We start from the raw sequence: 22,251 nt of genomic DNA, 5'->3' as shown, positions 1-22,251 counted from the left end.
TTTTTTTAATTTTATTAAAAAAAAAATTTTTTTTTGGCTGCGCCTATGGCATGCATAAGTTCTCAGGCCAGGGATCCAACCTGTACCACACCAGTGGCCCAAACCATAGCAGTGATGATGCTAGATCCTTAACCCACAAGGCCACCAGGGAACTCCTATACCTCTAAGCTTTTAAAAGTTAGAATTGAGATTCTCAATATCCTAGTCTTGAATTCCTATGTTTTTGCCATCTTATCTGTGGCAAGCAAACAGAACTTAATTTAATTTTCACGTGACTCTAACATTTTTTACTTTGTCTAATATTTTCTCAAATCATTCTGTCAGGCTGAAATGCCATTTCCTCATCTTTACCTCTTGAAATCGTATTTAGAATAAAATTTTTTCATAAACAAAGCTGAAAAATGTTTTCTGGCCCATTCTGGAAGTAAGGACAACATTTAGACAAAATTCACAATGAAATATCCAAAACAGAAAATCTAAACTAAGACCAACCTAACAAAGGATTAATGCTTTAATTGTAGTAATTTGGTGGCAAATAAAGATGAAAAGCATCACAAATAGGTTTCAGCACAAGTCTTAGAAGGGCCTTTGAAATTGAGAGATGAGCGAGACAAGACGTTAAACTGCTGTGGATCATTTTTCTGACACTATGTACTGTGTGTTAAAATCTCTTCCTATTGATTGACTGTGTTACTACGGCCTTAGAAAATTACAAAAATTTAAACAAAATAATTCCCTTTTTTTCTACCATTCTAAAATGATCTCACAAGGAAATCTATTCATGGATACATCATCCATTTGTTCATTTATTTGACATGAATCAAATAGCATTCCTGTTTGAGATCAAATTGTGGATAAAAATGATGGGCTGGTAAAAACCAGAATCTGATAAATGCCGTAAAAATTGTCTCATGGACGTTTAAAAGAGAAAGATCAGTTACGTAAGCTAAAGTAGTCAGATGAGCACCAGGGAAAAGGGAACTTTTGAAATCAATTCTGAAGAATGTATAGTACTTCAAACAAATAACAAGTTGACAAATAAAAAGGCTGAAAAAAACTCCCCAAATGAAGTGGAGAATGTTGGGATTGTTTGAACAATGGTTAAATTCCAACTTAGTAGAGTGGAAAGCAACATGAAGGAGTAACAGTAAATACCTGAGATGAGGATCTTGGTCCAGCGATCATGGAAGGCCTTGAATGTCAGATTAAGCATAGCTTGGACCCCTTTACCCCATCAATGGGGTTTGTGCTTTAGGAGATGAGTCTGGGAGTATTTTAGAGGTTAGAGTTTTGGAATATAGGGAATCACTGAAGGAAAGATAAAATGAGGGATGGCCAAATAAAGGAATGTACATAAGCGATATATGACATATTCAGTTTTCAGATCTTGGCAAATACTTGACTACATTGATAAGGTAGAAAGTGAGAGGCCAGAAAAACTGTGACATTTCTAACCTTGGTCAAAAGGAGACTGGGGTACCACCAGCAGAAGTCAGAAAAGGAGAGAGAGGGCCAAGTTTATGGAAAGAAACATTTTTCCTTGAAATGCTTTATGGTGGTGCAAAATGAGCTACTCGGCTTAAACGGTCCTCCTAGTGGCCCCAAACATTAAACCTGGTTTCTTCCTACCACTCACTACAAGAGCTTGGATACTCACACTGGCCCTCCCTCTTGCCTGCTACAGCATTTTTGCAGCATGACACCTCATTCTTCCTATTCTAGAACTGTCCACTCTGAGTCTGGAAAACTTAAACTAGATGTTTCTAAAGGAGAGGGTAAAACCACATCATTGACACAGGGAATGAATTCTTTGGGGGTCCTGAAAAGAAGCTTTACCATTTGACCCAACTCCACATTATTCCAAGAGTTACTGAGTCAGGAGATGAGAGGGAACACCCATGAGTTCACCTGGATCAACCAAGTCTTGTAGCTGAAAAAAAGAGGTTTTTAAACATATACCAAAAGCTCTTAAATGTTTCTAATTGTGACCTTCTTGCCAATAAATTGGATCAACTATTCTGCATTATCCATAGTTTTCTTTCTTAAACTAGTTTATACAGTTCTAAAAAAAAAAAAAAATCACTCTAGCCAAATATTGTCAATTACCTAATCCTGTAAAAAGACTGTCAATAAATTATTAACAGTGATGACAACACAACTCAAAGTGATGGAAATACTTCATTTGGGGCATTATTTATTCTGCTCAATATGTTTACTTTTAAATCTTTTTGATCCTTGAATACGAGAGAAATGCTGGAATTCCTGGAGGTTTTGAATAGTGCATAAGTAACATTAACATTTTATAAAACCCAATAAACACAATTTTGAAAATGATTCTAAAAACTTAATAACTTGGGAAGGCACCAGCTTATTATGTAATTATCACGCCAAAACTTTATCAGCCAGTACTAACTCTGCAAGAACTGTATGAACTCCTTCAGGAGAAACCAAACTATAGACGGTCTTCAGGACAAGTTTCCCTGTTGTAACTAGTCTTTCAAAGTTATATATGTTTTTGTGGAGTAAACAGTAGCTGAAGGACAAAAACCAAAACAAAACTGACACAAAAGTAGGTTGATATGATAAAGATAGTGTATTTTCAGCCCTGTCACCATCCAAAATAAAAAGAATTTTTATGAAGAACATGGGTGCTACTGCAAAGGAAAACCCAAGTTTAGCTATTTGGTGACATTTCATAATTCAGACCTTCAAAACTGGCTATTCTTTCTTTACTTCATTCACTTCCTTTGTCACTCATTAGTATTTGTTCACTATCTATAGCCACAAAGTACCAAGAGGGAATACAGAAATCAACAAAATAAAGTCATTAGCCTAAAGGTACATATCATCTTATTTCCTAGTAGTCTGCAATACCAAATTATCAGCCCCAATCCGAATTTTTTTTTTAAATCAAGGTCAAAGAAACAAGTAAACTGAGGATAGGCCTGTATGTAAATTTGAAATAAGCAAAGCTCCAGAGGGAATGGATACAAGAACTTGAAATGTGATTAGAAAGACACTAACAAAAACTTACAAAACTACCAAGAAGTACTTTATTCTGGCTGACCTTCAAAAAAAAGCAACAAGGAAGAAAGAAAATCAAATAATAAATAAATGCAAATATAGGCAGATATATAAATAATACTTATACTGCTACTTTGTCCTATACAAAGTGTTATGTATAATTTCTTCTATTTTTATCTTCCTTAGGTATAGTACCTATGGCAATGTGTGTGTGCTTTTTTTTAAAGAAAACAATCATAACTTTTCCTGTAAGACCTTCTCTCCATCTCTAAAGACACTAAAGATTCATCCATCTCTGCCTAAGTTAAAATGACAAGGACTGTTTTCTTTGATTTATTAGTAAACAACTAAATAGCAACATTAAGCTTTTAGGAAAAGATTAACAACACTGCACTATAGTGCCTGTCATGTTAATTTAAGGAAAAGCTGTTAAAAATGTTCATTCTTTGTAATGGAGCATTCAATAGTCTTTGCCTAATGGATGGGGAAGTGGTATGAAATACCTTTAGAACTAGGTCAGTGTAATCAAGATGTAGTGATGCTTCAGTCTAAAACTTCAGTCTAAAAATTAGCTTGTTTGGGAGTTCCCTGGTGGATCAGTGGGTTAAGAACCCAGCGTTGTCACTGCTACAGCACAGATTTGAACCCTGGCCCTGGAACTTCCACATGTCATGGGCAAAGCCAAAAAAATTTAAAAATAAAATAAAAGGCATTCTGTTTTTTAAAAATAAAAGATAAAGCCTAGCTTGTTTTAAAACTGGCTAAATATCAAATGAAGGATATTTTTTGGGCTTACTTAAATTCACATAAAATTTTGCTTTCTTCAAAAATCTTAAGTCTATATTTTATGCTTTTAATTTTTTTTTTCTTTTTTTGTCTGCACCCACAGCACATGGAAGTTCCTAGGTCAGGGGTTGAATCGAGCTGCAGCTGAGACCTACATCATAGCTGCAGCAATGCCAAATCCTTAACCCACTGCGCTGGGCCTTGGATTGAAACTGTGCTGCCACAGAGACAATGCCAGATGCTTAACCCACATAAAACTGAACTTATTTAATAAAAGTAAGGGCTACTCACCTCATTTTGCAACTTTCCTTTTTTCTCTGAAGACAGCTGCCTACATGTAAACAGTTCCTCCCTAAGTACCAAAACAACAGCCAAATGTGAGACTATGGGATATTTTTCTCTTGTAACTGTGAGAATAATTATCATTACTATCTTGAAACTGGGGAAATAAATCACTGATGAATAAAATCATTTTTTCAGTTACATAGGAAATAATGGAAAGTTAAGAAGGAGATCTAATACTTAAGTTACTGCTTTTCACCACAAGTCAGAAAGATTCTTCTAGGGAGTAAATGTTCAACTCATCCATCCACTTAGATTTCAAGATTTTTTAAAAGCCCTTGATAATATGTTCAAGCAAATGAACTTTTTCATTCTGGATATGAATTAATATAAAAGTTTATCTATCTCAGAAATTAAATTTCTGAACACTTAAAGACCAGGTTCATATCCTTAAGAAAACCTAGGTCAATGTGATATTTCCATTGCAAATTTTTTTCTCTCCTCTGATTACAAAGCTGAGTAACATGTGAAATCTGAATCTATAAATGTTTCCATTACATCCACTTATGTTATGTAAACATTGATGAATCAAAGATAATTGTACATATTTGTCTGGTTAATTTGTTTGTTTTTATGAGCCTCTGCTACTACAGTTCCTATATTTTACCAAACTGAGTTTATTTTCATAGATACAAACCAAATTCCTTCATTTGGGAAGAAATGAATACTCTAACTCATATCAACATTAACCTAGGTTAAAAAATGTATTAAAACTATGTACTGATGGTCTTTATACTAAAAAGAAATATTCAGGAAATCAACCAACATGAAAAAGGCAGCTTCAGGGAAGTAGAAGTAGAATGTTACCTATTGTAGACAGCTGATTGAAGAGCAGCATAAAAAAGGTGTGTGTATGTGTGTTTTAAATTAAGTTTGAAAAATGAATCTGATTATATTATAAAATGGAATCAAATCCAGGGAAAACAAAATCATCTAAGGAATGTCTACCAGTGTATAAAATACATTTAAAACTAATGAATTAGCATGTTCATGTGGTCGAACTACGTACTAGTAAGGTGGATTAAAGAGGGTTTTGCTGGTTTTCCAAGCATAAGCCTCCAAAGCAAAGATGCTTAAATATCAGGGGATGAACAACACAAAGCCCATGTCAGAGGAAAATTATTACTGAAATTTTACTTCATTTACTATTCATATAAAAGTGAGAAAGAAATAGAGCTTTATCAATATCTACATTTAGGTTGACACTTGTGCCCTTGTTTGGTCTCTTAGTGGGAGGTGTGTGCCCCATAGTATTCACAATATTCGAAAGGAAAATCAGGAGTGGCTGGCAGAGAAACCCGCACCCATTTATTAGCCATCAACCCAACACAGTGGACAGCAGTGCATGTGGGCTCAAGAAAGTAGCTTTACAGATTTTAGCATCAAATTTTAATGAAACTAATCTTAACAAAAAGAACAATAGCTTAAAAGATTTTCTCAAAGAAACTGTGGACCAAAGGAGATACTACAAAGTAAGCAGAAACAAATCACACACACAAAAAAAGACAGTGATAGAGCGATACCATTTCTCTTCCCTTTTGCTAAGCTCATCAGCCACATTTTGGGATAAAAGCAAGGTTGAACAACATCTGAGAGGATGCAGCATCAATTTTTTGCCATCTTCGAAAAGATTACTTGAAATATGGATTCATATCCACTCTTGCTGATGATACACCTTACCATCAGGGTACAGTTTGCTTTGAGACATTACCAAAGGTAAGTAGTACACGTATGATACACTAATCTTGTTAATCATTATTTGTATTTTACATTTAAAATTATTTTGTTATGTATTACATTTATTATGTATATTACATATGTAAAACATATTAGTTAAAATAATATAATAATATATAATAAAAAACACATGCATTTATTGAGTGCTCAGAACTTGAGTGCTCCTTTTCCTAAAATGAATCTGTGATCAAAAAATGTTTGGGGCCACTAGAAGAGTATATGAAACAGCCTGTGGTTGAGCTACTAAAACACATGATAGAAATATCTACAAGACCCTTAAGAAAAGCAAACTAAAGACATCAGAGAGAGGAACAGTGAGTACAGCTGCTTTTGAATTTCATTTAACTTGTCTGTTGCTCTATTTCAACTAGAGAAATTATTTTTGGGTCTATAATGGTTACACTCCGGATGTGTGCTAAGGAAGGAGGGGAGAAAGAGAGAAAGAGGGAGGGGAAAAGGAAGGAGGAAGGGAAGAAAGAACAATAGAACCAAAACAAAAAAAAGGCAAGAAGATAGAAAGACCAGATACACAAAACAGACAGACAGACAAAAAGAAAAAAGCAAGAACAGCCCCTTCCAGTGGGAGATAGCCATTCCTACACCCACTGTTCCTCCTACATCCACTGTCTCTCAGGGAAACTGAGCACCAGGCACCTGGCCATCTCATGCCCTCTTCCCACTCCTCCACCCCTCACCCCGCCCCCAGCCTCCCTCAGCTTTCACGTCCACAGGAAATTTTCTGTGTACACTTAGAGGAGCTCTTTTCCCCTCACACCACAGGGATAAGCTAAAGGTCTCAAGTTTCCACTGCAAAAAGTCAGAAAAGTAGAAAAGAGTGAGTAATTTATAATAAGGGTTAATTAGGTTTTTAAACGATAGAAACTTTAGTGTATAATCTTTTTCCAAAACAGAGCAAACCTGCGATACAAACTCTGCAAAGAATGATTGATTGTTTCCCAAGGGGAAGCCTGTGACAACCACATGAAGAGCCAGAGTGAGAAGTGCTAAGATATCTGCAGAGTCCAAATGAGTTATAAAGAAATTGAGAACATTGACTGAATATATAGTGGCCAATACACTATCAATAATATGGGCATCAAACAGTAATTCAAAGAATTTTCAAGGCCTCACATCATTTAAAACATCCCACAGACTCTAGCTTTTTATCTTTATTTCTGTTCACTCTGCTTCCATAAGGTCAGGCCTGATGACCACTCATCTACAATATTGCAACAATCCTTTATGCGGCCACTCTGCCCTCAATTTCATTACTTCCTTCTATGTTAATAACTATCACCATAATAACCTTCCTCAAGTCATTTTACTTTGTGACTCTGTTCCAAATTCTTTTTTTTTTTTCCCCTGCATTGGTAGCATGCAGAAGTTCCCAGGCTAGGGATCAAAGCAACCCACGCCACAGCACTGACATGTCAGATCCTTAACTGCTAGGCCACCAGGAAACTCCCTGTTCAAAATTCTTAAATGGCCATTCACTGCCTATTAACGTCTTCAGTTGGAGATGATTGGATTCAGAAGAGGTGGTATATATACACAATGGAATACTACTCAGCCATAAAAAAGAATGACATAATGCCATTTGCAGCAACATGGATGGAGCTAGAGAATCTCATACTGAGTGAAATGAGCCAGAAAGACAAAGACAAATACCATATGATATCACTTATAACTGGAGTCTAATATCCAGCACAAATGAACATCTCAGAAAAGAAAATCATGGACTTAGAGAAAAGACTTGTGGCTGCCTGATGGGAGAGGGAGGGAGTGGGAGGGATCGGGAGCTTGGGCTTATCAGACACAACTTAGAATAGCTTTACAAGGAGATCCTGCTGAGTAGCATTGAGAACTATGTCTAGATACTCATGTTAACAGAACAAAGGGGAGTTCCCATTGTGGCGCAGTGGTTAAGGAATCCGACTAGGAACCATAAGGTTGCGGGTTCGAACCCTGCCCTTGCTCAGTGGGTTAACGATCCGGCGTTGCCGTGAGCTGTGGTGTAGGTTGCAGACGTGGCTCGGGTCCCGCATTGCTGTGGCTCTGGCGTAGGACGGTGGCTATAGCTCTGATTCGACCCCTGGCCTGGGAACCTCCATATGCCGTGGGTGCGGCCCAAGAAATAGCAACAACAACGACGACAAAAAAAAATTAAAAAATTAAAAAAATAAAAATAAAAAAAACAGAACAAAGGGTTGGGAAAAAAATGTATTGTATACATGTAAGGATAACTTGACCCCCTTGCTGTACAGTGGGAAAAAAAATAATAATAAAGTCTTCAGTTGGGAATTCAACAATATAGTCCCAACCTAGGGCTGTTGTGTGTTATTCTCCCTTCACTTTGACCACTGTGGAATCTCATTCCCTTGGTTAAACTCAAATGATCCTCTACTCACAAAATAGTCCTGATCTTCTCAGCCAGCTCCAAGTTTGCTGCCCTTGCTTCATTCCAGTCCTTTGTCTTTATCAAGGTCCATGCTCATGGCTTCCACAACACATAAACTCCAAACAAGGACTTGGTCTTGTTAAACCTCTGAATTCCCAGCCACCAGAATGCTACCAGGCACATCATGGGGCTCAGGAAATAGTTACTGAATGAATGAATGAATGAATGAATGAATGCTGTGCCCACTGCTAGGAGTCATCTTATTTTCTCTCCTGACATAAATTCACTGGAGACAAGGCCCCTGTCTTGTCCTCATTGGAATTCCTATAGATCCCACCCAGCACCTTATGTATGAAAAACATACTCTAAATTCTCACTTGAGTCACGTATTGCAACATTTCAATGCTTTAGAAAGCAAGAGAAAAAAGGAATTTGTTTTAAAGAGCTGATTTCACCTAACAGTGTATCCTTCCAAATGATGTGAATGCAAGCACTGAGTCTGTAAGGCCAAGCTGGGAGGTGGGTGGCACAGTTACTCTGACACGGCGATTTCATTAACGAGTTTATGGAGCCTCTGTTGTTTCCTCAGTCAGAAGGGATGCAAAGTCCAGCAATCATCTTGTCCTGTGGTCCTCGGTCTCAGTGAAGTGCATCTCTGTCCACTCTGTCATCTGTCTAGACTCGTTGAAACCCAGGACAATCTGCCTGTTACTCCTTTGTAAGGAAATTTCTCCCTTTTGCAAAAATGAGGTATTTAACCACCAATAGTCCTGATCTCATTAGAACCACTGGGTCTTTCTATCACAATCAGATCCCTGAAAAGACTAAATATCATACCACATTTTGCCACTTTAAAACCATTTAACATGGACTGTTTAACCTTTGTTAAATGACTAGTTAACCTTTATTTTGATACTCGGAAATACAGGTTAAAGGGGAAAATTGCATTCTCAAGCTTATCTGCCTACTATTAGTCAAAGGGATAATTATTGTTGTTAGGGATTAGCAACCAAGTAATGTCTTTTAATTAACAGACACTAAAATAAGTAAAAAAAAAAAAATACTGTTTAACGATAATATTATAAATACCAGGTTTCATGTCCATTTACCTTTGTTTATTTAAATTTAACAGTAAGTATTATTTATCAGTACATTTTTTTTGTTTTTGTTTGGTTTTTTGTTTTTGTTTTTGTTTTTTTGCTTTTTAGGCTGAACTTGCAGCATATGGAGGTTCTCAGGCTAGAGGACAGACCAGAACTGCAACTGCCAGCCTAAACCACAGGCACAGCAACGTGGGATCTGAGCCACATCTGTAACCTACGCCACAACTCATGGCAACGCAGGATCTCCAACCCACTAAGCAAGGCCAGGTATCGAACCCCCTTCCTCATGGATACCAGTCAGAATCATTTCCACTGCGCCACAATGGGAACTCCCTGTATTATTTTTTAGCAGACTTTAAAATGAAGTATAAACCCAAATGTTATTTCACCACTTATTTGTAGCTATGTTATTACAATAGAGGCTGTGCATAGGATGTCTCCCTTGAAGGGAAAGAAATGTTTCTTCTTCAAAACTTGACCACGGTATGTGTGGTGGACTCTTCATTCATCTACGAGCCTTATGAGCAAACAATGAACCACAGTTCTTCAGTAGAAAGAGACTGGACTTAGAGAGTGAGACTTCTCCCTAAACAGACAATTTAGATAATTCTGGGAAAAGCATATATGGAGGGTTGTATAGCTATCAAAATAGCCCTCCATTTTTCACATCTGTGACCAAAATCGTTTTTCTCTGGCTGAGCAGACAGGCACTGAGCTTACAAGTTTATTTCCTAACAATATTTTAAACTCTTTTGTAACTGAATATAATTTTGCATGCAGCACGATAAAAGTAATTACGTAAACAAATTCTTTATCTTCTTACCCACATACAGTCACAAAGTTAAGGTGATGTATCAACTTTCTTCCACATTTGTATTTTTGGCATATGTATTTCTTCACAAGGAAGTTTGTCTCCCCCCTCACACAAGGAATAGCCTTCTGTTGCCATTCAGTGTTAACTTTACGAGACATACAAAAATGTATTTCATGCACCTCATGAGAGTTTCTAGGTAAGTAGTGAAAATCAAAAGAAAACCTTGGAAAATCATCAAATAAACACAAACTGCTTAAAAGTCACATACTTACTCTACATGCATTTTTTATTAGGATGTAATAAATAGCTTTTAATAGGTGAATTTTATGACAACCAACTACTAAGTGACATCTGGCCTTTTGGGGCAAATATTCTATATTACCTGGCCTCCCCAAACAGGGGCTTATGAGTTTGAGGCCACATAAGAACTCAATGTTTTCTGAGTATTTATAAATCCAAACTATCCAATACTAATATTGATCTACCTTTGAGCTTTAAATGTAAAGGGATTAAAAACTTAGAGTTTGAGTATGCACAAAGAATAAAAGGACACACAGTACAGTGATTAAAAAAAAAAAAACATGCTTGAAGAGGCCAAATTTTCAGAACTAGACTGTTGGCACAACTGCTCTTTTTTTTTTTTTTTTTTTAGGCAAACTTTCTTTTCTGTGCCTCAGTTTTCTCACCTGAAAAAATGGGTACCATAGAGGTATTCAATAAGCTATTATGAGGATTAAATTAATTACCATTTGTAAAGCACTTAAAACAGTGGCATATGTAATAAAGGCTAGATAAACTTTCATTAAGAAGTAATGTCTACACTGTATGATTCCAACTATACGACTCTCTGGAAAAGGCAAAACATCTCTGAACATCTGTGGGGAAAAAACAAAAAGGAGCAACTGAAAATGTAAAACCTCAAGAAATGGTATGTACATGAAACAAATATGAATATAGAGGAGAAATATATCTTCTCAAGGTATGTAGATTTCTTTTTCCTGTTACAGATTTATCTTCCTCAAAAGCCTCTGCCCTGTTAGATGGAAGTAAGATGAGGAGGTGGTAAGAAATATAAAACATGCCCAATAATTTTCTCTATTTTCTAATTTAAATTACCTCCTTTGGAAAGTATTTTTGGATGAATAAACATTTATATGTTTCTCTTCCATCTTCTGTGGATCCCATATCAAGAGCAAGAATGTCATGTGTTCTCATGACAGAGACCAAAGAAGGCCAAAGATGCTGTGCAGTGTCCTCAAACTGCAATGTTTCTTTCCCTCCTGGGTCTATGCAGGAGCCCTAGCCATCCCTGAAATCCTAGATGCAGTACCAGTTCTCCTGGGACTTTTGGCATAGGATGGCACTCATTGCTGATAACTGCTGAGTAAGCCACTACCTCTTCCTGACTTTTGCCCCTGCCCGATCCTCACTAGGGTGCCACACAATTACATTTCAGTCCCCCGAAGACCATGTACAGGATTAGAAGCTTCAAAACTCTCATCCCACCTATTACACTGTTGGTGGGATTATAAATTTGTGGAAAACAGTATGGAGATTCCTCAGAAAACTAAAAATAGAACTACCATTTGATCCAGCACTCCCACTCCTGGGCATCTATCCAGAGAAAACCATGACTCGCAAAGACATGTACTCCAATGTTCATTGTAGCACTCTTTTCAAGAGCCAAAACATGGAAACAACCTAAATGTCCATTGACAGAGGAGTGGATCAAGAAGATGTGGTACATATACACAATGGAATATTAGCCATTAAAAGGAACGAAATACCAGCATTTTTAGCAACATGGATGGACCTAGAAATCATCATGCTAAGTGAAGTCAGCCATACAATGAGACGCCAACACCAAATGCTTTCACTGACTTGTGGAATCTGAAAAAAAGGACAGACTGAACTTCTTTGCAGAACAGATGCTGACTCACAGACATTGAAAAACTTATGGTCTCCAGAGGAGACAATTCGGGGGGTGGGGGGATGTGCTTGGATTGTGGGATGGAAAACCTTTGAAATTGGATTGTTATGATCATTATACAACTATAGACGTGATAAATTCATTTGAGTAATAAAAAAAATAAAGCTAAAAAAAAAAAACCTCTCATCCCAACTCCTCCCTCTGCCAGAGCAGTAGCTCTATTTGTCAAAGTCACATCACACATGGCACTGAGAAGAAAGCTTGGGAAACTGAACCATTAGTTCTGGTGTTCTCCAATTTTTTTCATGTCTTTCTAAGTAGTTCTACAGCAGCTCTCTGCCCTCCCTCAAGATTAGTGATAATGAAGACTTTACCACATGATTTTCTTATCCTACCTCACCTTCCTCTGTTCTTCCCACATTCCTCTAAGGATATAAGGGATGAAATTTTCCCCTTTCCACATGGTAGGGCTTCCCTCATGTCATATCTTTAGGTCTAGCTATACCTGTTTTATAATAACCTTGATGCTTGAATTGCTTGTACACAAGCATCTTCTAGAATACAACTAGAAATTAGAGAGCATCAGGCTCAAAAAAATACTGGTTTACCATTCCAAAAGATAAATTCATAGATTAAAGATATATTATTTTTTAAAAAGGAGAGGCAAAATGCCTGGAAAAATTGGCACAACATTACTATTTCTTTATCATAATTCTTTTCATCTATGGAGTATTTCACAAGCTTTCAGAGAACTTTCAATTGTATATTTCATTTTAACCTGATAGTAATGTGATGACATAGAGAAAGTCAGGATTAATAATTCCATTTTTATCAAAGAAGAAAACAAGGCTCAGAGACATTAAGAACAAAGGGCAAATAACTAGGAGAGGTAGGTCTAAAACCCAGGGCTTGTGAATCATAGTTTAGCTCCCTTCAGTATTCCATGCTTCCCAAAACTAGATCCAAAAGTTTGTTCCCTGCCCCTCTCTACCCTGTAGGACAACAAATACCAAATGGCTAAGAGGAAACTCTTAAATGATCTCTGTAATACTTTGTCATCAACAATCTAAGAATATTCTACTTTCCAATGGTAAGGTTTCTAAGAGAAAATAATGATTACAGCAACAATTCTTAAAAAGCCATTTATTTCCTGCATGTCTATTTCTATACCCTTTAAATGTATATTCATTAATAACTTCTAGTTACTCCAAAGTCCATTTATTTTTAAAGTCATTCTTTTGGCATTATGTCTTACATCAAATTTGCATTCTAAAAATTGCCACTAGAATTCTATTTGCTAAATAAAATGGTTACAAAGCAAAAAAGAAGGAAGTATCCCCAAACAACTGTCAAATCATATTCCAGTAGAGATTCTCAAAATTGGCTCTTTTTTTTTTTTTTTTTTTTAAGGCTGGGTTGAATTGGAGCTGCAGCTGAAGGCTACACCACAGCCACAGCAACACAGGATCCAAGCTGCATCTGAGACCTATGCTGCACCTTGCAGTAACACCAGATCCTTAATCTACTGAGCGAGGCCAGGGATCAGTCCGCATCCTCATGGACACTATGTCGGGTTCTTAACCCACCAAGCCAGAAAATGATCTCCAAAACTGGCTCTTGTAATGTTCAAACCCTCTATTCTCAGCCTTCCACCTCGCAGTCCTTTCATTTATGTACTTTTCTCATTCTGCATACATCCAGCTGGACTGTAAGCTCCTTGGGGCCAAGGCTAGCGTCTTAGTCATTTTTACCAACTTCTACACCTCCCATCATCTATACCCTAGTTCCCTGTGGTTATTTCCCACGGAGTAGAGTTCAATGAACATAGGATTTCAGAATATTCCCTTCATGGAGTACCTTGGAAATTAGCATGGTTCCTAATCCTAGTTACACATATCCTCTTCAAACCTGAACCTTACATTCTCCACCAAAAGTATTATTTTTAAAAGGTTGTATTCTTTCAGTGAAAAGGAACCTGTAGACATTTTCACTTCTGCAATGTCTCATAAAATTGGAACTCGCCTATAATACATAAAAGCTTTTAAAAATACCCCAGTTCACCTAACACCTGTTCATATAACCCTTCATCCTTTCTTTATGGTCAAAACTCATTTTATGTTTGTACCTTTAAAATGCATATATTCTAACCTTGTTACAAAAATAATTTAAAGCAGATATATTATAAATGAAATATTTGCTCCTGGGAATACTAGCAGATGACCTTGAAGAAATGTGCAAAGGATGATGTATTTACAACATATCCAAGTACACAAGATGAGAGCATTCCACGGGCAAAAGAATGGAGAGAACTACACCGAGTCTCCATAAGAACAGACACCCAAGAGAAATCAGTGCCTCTCCATGGAAGAAAGACTCACTAATGGTACCTGGTGTCTGCTCTCAGAGTCTGTAGAAAGACCCAATGCCAAGAAAAGACTGAATTCTGATGTATGAGAATGGCTATTATCAAGTTTTAGAACTGAAAGAGACCTCAGAGATTTACAAGTGCAAGCCCTGTTTTAACCTTGACAAAACAAATGCCCAAGCTTTGTATGTTAGGTCAGTGCTCCCCAAGTAGAAGCCTCAATGCCAACTGGAGAGGAGAAGGAGTTTTGTTTTCCCTCAACTCCATGATCATCTACAAGGGGAAGTATGGCGGCCTCCTGCCCTGACTCGTCCAAAGATACCACCTGTGATCCTTCAGAGCATCAGCATAACTGGGTGCTTCTCATGCCATCCTCAAGGTCTTTCTTCCAAGGTCACATACTGAGCAATTGGCAGAGCCAGAAAGGTTTTAATTCCAAACCTCAAAACCTTTTTCCCCCATAGCAGCTCAGCAATAGTTTAGACACTTATGGGTAATTTTAGATCCATAAAGTGGCTTTTTCCTGTAGAACATTTTAAGATCATTTGAAGAAGTGAAAGTATCTTTATATTAACCTGTGAAAATAGCCACAATGGACCTCTGCCTTTCATAAGACAGGGGCCCACTTTTTCCCTAAGAAGACCATCATCAATGTGCAGTATTTAAGTCTCTTATATAGACTCAAGGTCAACACTACAATGGACTTATTCCCAGGAGGCATAACCTCTCTGTGAGTTACAGGTGGTCTAGTACTTTCCTATTGCTCAATTATAAATGATTATTTTAATGTCATTGATGGGGTTAAAGAAGGCAATTTAAAAAACCTATGGTGAAAAAGTTTACCCCTACAATATCACTGCAAATGTTAAATAATTATATCTATTGACTGTTTCCTTATTGATGATGTTGATGTCAAATTAGCCTGATGTGTTTCATTTGCATATATAAAATATTTAATGCTAACTGAGAGTTTAGCCTGATTTATTAGACAGCCTCTATTGAAACACTCCTATTAAATGTAATGCAATTTTCATATGCTAAGATTACATTTTTTGTGCTTTGCTAATTTTTGCTCAGTATCACTTTTTGCTCTGAAAATCTGGAGGCAACCCTTTGAGATTTTGATATTTGAAAAAAAATCACAGTGGTAGTTGCTTTATATACTCTACTTAATAAGAGCTGTTTATTTGGACCTTAGTTTTTCTATTTCAGCTATAAACAATGCTAACGTTTTTAAGCAAAATAACTAATGTATTGCAGATGTATAAAGTAAATTACAAAATGTAGTAATCACAATGAAAGTACAATGGAGTATTCATAAGCACCAAAATCCACTCAAAAATATCGAAGAGTCTATTCTCTTCTAGCAAGTGCTAACAGTCATCCCTGGAGTTGGTCTAAAGCTGGCATGAGTGAGCTCTGTAGTTCAGAGACAAAGGTTAAAGTACAGAGCAGCTCAGCTGAGCAGCTGATTGGCAGTCAGAAAATCTGGAATCTGTGTACTCCAAGATTTAGCCCCCTTTTTCCACAAATGCAACTGCATTCTCTCCCTAATAATGACTATCTTTTAGGTAGTATGCTTTATCATATACATGTCATTTTCTTGAAGCAAATTAGTAGTGTTTGGTACCATATACCATTCTCACAACCTGAAATACCCTAGTAAAGGACTTTGAAAAAAATGACACAATTTTGTGTGAATTTCAAAAAGAAAATGGATTGCTGGCTATTGAAAGCACATCCATACAAAAACACACTTTACATGTATCTCAGTTATTCAGATAGATGGTAGGAAAACATGTCTAGGGAAATAGAAATTGCAAAATTTCACTCAAGGTTTAGGACAGCCAACCAGAATACTTATCTAGAATAAGCCACTTAGGTGAAAGTATGTGAACTCATTAAAGAAGTGAACAACATCTGACATATATATAATCATCAGCAGGAAAAGATGGGGGAAAAAAAATCACACGACTAACGTCATCCTAATAAATCTCACTTTTACATGATGTATCCATTCATTCAAATGAGCCACAACTGGTCAGCACATATATTGGTTATAATTCAGAGAAAATAATAGTACCATAAATCACTATTTTATTTAATATCAAAACAGCTATACTACTACTGTAGCATTTTATTAATAGCAAGATATAATTTAATTTCAAGAAAAAGCATTTCTAGTTTAACTTTATAGTCATCAGTTATCATATTAGAGACTCTGATGCAGAGTTATTTGTATAATTTTAATGTGGTCACACCGTCTACTAGTTTATAAATCTTTGAAGTGGACTATGATCGCACACATTTTGTTGCAAAAGAAATTTTTTGTTTTGGTGATTAGCATATTTCTTCCTCCTTATGATGGTTATGCAAGCAGAGAAAAACATTTTCTAAACTTTATTTGATTTTAAAAAGTTCATCCTGGGTATGCCTTAAAATGTGAATGATCCAAGTTTCAGGTTTTTAGTGCCAAAATAATGGTATTATCCTAACAAAACATTACTTCTTTAGTGCACAAAAAAATATGTACTAGAATACCAAAACCTAATATTGCTACCTCTGGATATTAAAAAACCTAAAAAAAAGCAAAAACAAAAACCCACTTGGTCAATCCCTCCCCTTATATGGACATTATCAAAATCTGTCTACATGTTTCCAAACATGGAGATTGCTTCAGTGAAGACATCTATGATTATACTTGAAGGCAGAGCACCAATGAGTTATGGGTGACCATTAGCATTTTAGCATTACCAGCAGCCTGACTACATCTGAGCTATCAAACACATTGCTCCAATCTGACTGGTAGGTGGGTTCTTTTCCTTTCTTTTCTTTTTTCTAAATTATACTCAGTTGCCAACACTTGAAAATTCTTAGATTTCACATTGAAAAATCCTTCTTTCCTATGAAATCCAAACTTGTGCTTTCTCTCAAAAACTGCATTCCCACTTGGCAACAAAAAGCTGTCACCAGGACCCAGTTGAGAAAGGGCTTGTGTTCCCTCTGAGGCTACAGTTTGCACTCAACACATCTGACTCATTTAAATTAATTACTTGGGCCTGTGGATGTGTTAAAGTTTGCTAACCCTGAACTACAGGTGTACTAGATGCCTGGATGCTGAGAGCTCAAGGGATGCTGGAGTCTAAGCATGTGGAGAACATTGCACCACTATTAATCTGAGTGGTTGTGTCTGCAGTGTTCTGGAAAAAGATCTAGTAAAATCCACTGTTGAAGAGTAGGCATTAGTCTATATCATATCATGTTACAAACCTGTTATTTTCTACCCCTTTCTCTTTCCGTATATTTAATGCATTGGGTAAAAATTAAGCCTATCTTCTCTGCTTTGGAACAACCAACACAGGCATCTAGAAGCCTACTTCTCATTCCAAGCAGGGAAAAAAAAAAGTGCTCTTGTCATTCCTTTTGCAGGGTCATATTCCTAGTCCACTCTTCTTTTCAGAAGATAAATTCCATATAGGTTGTTCTCAAAGGTTTCACAGACAGCACTACTTGCAAAACATGGATGCATGAAGAAAAAAAGAATTAGAGCCAAAATATTTTACTATATGTCTGAGTCCATTTGGGCTGCTATAACAAAAATATCATAAACTGAGTGACTTATGGAAGCTGGGAAGTTCAGTATCATGGTGTAGGCAGGTATCTAGGGAGGGCCTACTTCCTGGCTCACAGTTCTCACTTGTTCTGTGCCCTCACATAATGGAAGGAACAACCTTGTTCTCTGGGCTTTCTTTTATGTGTGTGCTGATGCCAATCACATAATCACCTCTCAAAGACCCTACCTCCTAATACAATCACATTTCCAATTAAGGACAGCAACACATGGATCTTGAAGCCATAGAATATTCAGAAATTACTATCCTATCCCTATAACATGTATCAACTAATGTCATTATATAAAGCTCTATTTCCTGAAAATAGTATTACAAATTAGATAATAAGTTTCCTAATCAGATCTTTTTTTTTTGTCTTTTCTTGAGCCACTCCCGCGCAGCATATGGAGGTTCTCAGGCTAGGGGTCCAATCGGAGCTGTAGCCGCCAGCCTACGCCAGAGCCACATCAATGCGGGATCCGAGCCGCATCTGTGACCTATACCACAGCTCACAGCAACGCAGGATCCTTAACCCACTGAGCAAGGCCAGTGATCGAACCCGCAACCTCATGGTTCCTAGTCGGATTCGTTAACCACTGCGCCACGACGGGAACTCTCCTAATCAGATCTTATGCAAAGAAGTAAATCTTAATATTCCCCTACCCCACTCTCACCCCCATAAACCACCATTATCCTAGAGCCTCTCCCAGTGCACCATCCCCAGAGAACAGGAAGCACAAGCCATGGGTAAGAGAGATATTCGTTGTAAGAATGAGCCAGATACAATCTCTCAGTGCCCCAAGTGCACAGGATGGGCAAGCACATGTAAAATGGGAATTGGCTGGGAAATGCTTTAAGAAACAAGACCCCCTTTTGCCAGGTCCTCTCCCTGGGCCCCAAAGCAACTACTGAGCATCTCTGGCTATTGGCCCGCAAGATGATGTGAGGTAGAGACAGACTGAAGTACTGAAATCCACACCTGAACTTGGCATTCCATATACAAGGTTTAAAAACAGAACCATCAGTGGTGAACTAATAATTCCATTTTCTGCTCCTTTAGACTTTGGGCTATCAGTCTCATAGCAGCTCTGCCACACTCACGGTATTACATCAAATTCCACATTTTAATACTTAGCTACTTTTCTAATTGATAAAATATAGTCATTGGTAAGAAAAAATAGAATTATCAAAGTAATTTTTAAAAGATAGACAATAGATTTAAGGAAAAATATAGTTTATTACGAGAGTAAATCAGAAACACACCAATTATATTGTCTCAACTACAGCATAAGAAAAATGAAAATCAGAGATTTTATTGAAGAAAAATATTGGAAATTTTAGAAATTTGATACATCAGATTTAATTTCCTCAATGATGGATAAAGAAACCATTTGGAATAATGCTTTATTCCGGTTTAGAATTTGTAAATTGAGTTTCTTTTTTATGTGATTGACCCCAAAGCTTTAAATAAACTGACCAATTATCTGCTTTATCATTTATACCTGTTTCCTATGCACCATCAAAAAGTTGATAATCAATTAAAATTAAAACACAACCATAAATAAAAAGTCACATTGTTTATGACTGGATTCCATGTTTCAAGCAGCAAGTTTTGGGCAAAAATGATTACTCATTTTATATAAGTCAGTGAAAAAATAAAGGAATCAAATATGCTTAAAGATATATCAATACATATTTTTATTCTTATTTTAAAATGATAATGTCTTAAAATTAAGAAGTGGATTTTTAAATGCCAAACTTAAATGGATACTTTCAGAAGTTTGTACATGTTAAAGTTTATTTTAATTTTAACAATACACAATTTTTATAACCCTAAAAAATTTGTTCATTTTGCCTTTGCCTGTTTCAAAGGGAAAAAGCAAATTTTTTAAATTCCTTTGAAAGTTTTACACTGAAACAAGAAATAACACAGAAGCAAAGAAAAACTCAAATAAAAGCATTCTAATAAAAAAACCATAGCGAATTGAGAGAATTTCTTTCTTTTCAACCAAATCCACTGCTAAACATACGCACAGAAAATTTTCAAATGTGGAATTTTTTGCAGGTGTGATTCTACATCTGCAATTTATTGGTTTTAGGAATTCTATATTTGAAATGAGCTATTCTTCTAATTAGCAAATTACACTCAGGACTGATGCACCTCATTTCATGGCTTGAACAACTCTGTAGCTACTCAGCAGTAAGAATGAATCTGTAATTAAAATCCATCCACTGAAGTGTTAAAAATTCTCCTGATTCTAGGCATACCATGCAAAACAAAGATCATTGTCCATTAACAGGAATTTAAGCTTCTAGGAATCACAGAGTCTTATTGCTTCAGACAAGGAAAGCGAAGCACTGTGTTGTCCAAAATGGTCATCAATGTGAACCAGTCAGAAAAATGCAATTATATTATCCCAACTAAAGCATGAATGGAAATAAAAATCAGGGAGATGGCAAAACAAGAATGCAAGTGTCCTGACTCCAAGGAAAACGCTTTTTTTTTTTTTCTCAATTTTATCTTATAATGTTATTTCAAGGGAAAACGAATATTGGGATGGAGTGGGAGAATCAGAGAGAGGCATCTGAATAAATTGGCATTTTACATGAGCTTATTTTAATGTGAGTTCCTGACAGATCTAAATCCCAGATTAACTTTTCTCTATATTGATGCTATTATGCCAAAGTTTTTTAATCCAAAGATGATATTTAAAAGTTATATTTTAAAGAAACAAACAAGTTCTTATAAACAAAAAATGCAGTCATAACCTCAACCCAAGCAATTTTTAGTCTTCAGAACCTCATATCTATGTGTCACTAATATGCCATCCCTAAGTAACAACTGCATACGTAAATGTGTATATCTAAATGCAAAAACCTGTGCAGCTATAAAATAAGACTGGATTTGTTTTGATGTTGTTTATTTGCATGCTTTTCAGTCTCTTTGCTTGGTGCACCATACCTCATGGACACAGCATGCTTGCAGGCAGAATCTGATCAATGGCCAGGTAAGCCACTGCTCCACATCTAACAGAGGGACCAAGGGCTATTTTGAGCATAGTTGGGAAAAACAGTTGGAGCTCATCTCCAGATATCATTTCTCTGTTTAAGTTATTCCCTGAATTAGTGTGATTCTGATTAGAGTGTTTTTGTTTTGTTTTGTTTCTGTCTCTCTTACTCCTTTAAAATATTTTCAAAGATTAGGGGCACCTAGTCTCTGTGCTACAGACAGAAACATTTAGTAATAGTACAGCTCCTTGTAACTCTAGTAGGTCTTCAACACATATTGACTGAAGGGGATGATTTTGTTAAGCTTTTATTTCAAGACTCTAAGGTGTGAGACTAAACAGCTCTTTACAATAGATCACTGCCATTATCCATAAGGAGAGTCATTTACTAAGAAGAAAATACATTTTTAAAGGCCATGAGACAGAGTTGAGTTCAAGCTGTATCTTAGAGTCTAGCTTTTAAAAAGGAAAATTATTTAAAACAATTTGTTACCAGCAAAAACAAAAATATCTACCACCGAACACAGTAAAATAAATGAACCCAGAATGACTCCTTCTGCCCAATAATTGGTTCCCCTTGTATCATGTTTGCATTATCTCTTCCCTCCTCCTCCCCCCCTTCCTCTCTCTCTCCCATATTTCTCTTATTTTCCCCACACGAAGCTAATGTTACCCCTGACAAGTAAGTGAATAGGTAGGAGGGAAAAATTCAAATGGCTTCTCTGAAACATGAGAACAACTTATGGGCTGGTTGTATACAGTTAATAATTTTTCAATTCGGTGTTGCATGAACCAAAATGGCTTGAGAAAAGTAACCTTATTTGTGAATAACTGAATAGTCAGTTCAACCAAAATGCTCTAAATATTTCAGTCTAATTATATCACACTGCCTCTTTTGGAATTTAATACTTTATTATAAATGTATTATGCTATGGAGATTTTTATTTACACCGTATAAAATGTATCATGGAAAAAATACAAAAACAGTTCTTACCAGATGCATGTGACAAATAGAATAATATTGTATAGGCTTTCCCTTGATGAGTGCCAACTACTGTTCAGATGTTACAAGTAAATTAATTGCGTTTCTTACCCCTACCTTTGGCAGACGCTGATCCTTGGCTACCTAATGG

Source organism: Phacochoerus africanus, chromosome 3 (assembly GCF_016906955.1).
Source record: "Phacochoerus africanus isolate WHEZ1 chromosome 3, ROS_Pafr_v1, whole genome shotgun sequence".
NCBI lineage: Eukaryota > Metazoa > Chordata > Mammalia > Artiodactyla > Suidae > Phacochoerus > Phacochoerus africanus.
Note: the sequence above shows the minus strand (reverse complement) of the source record.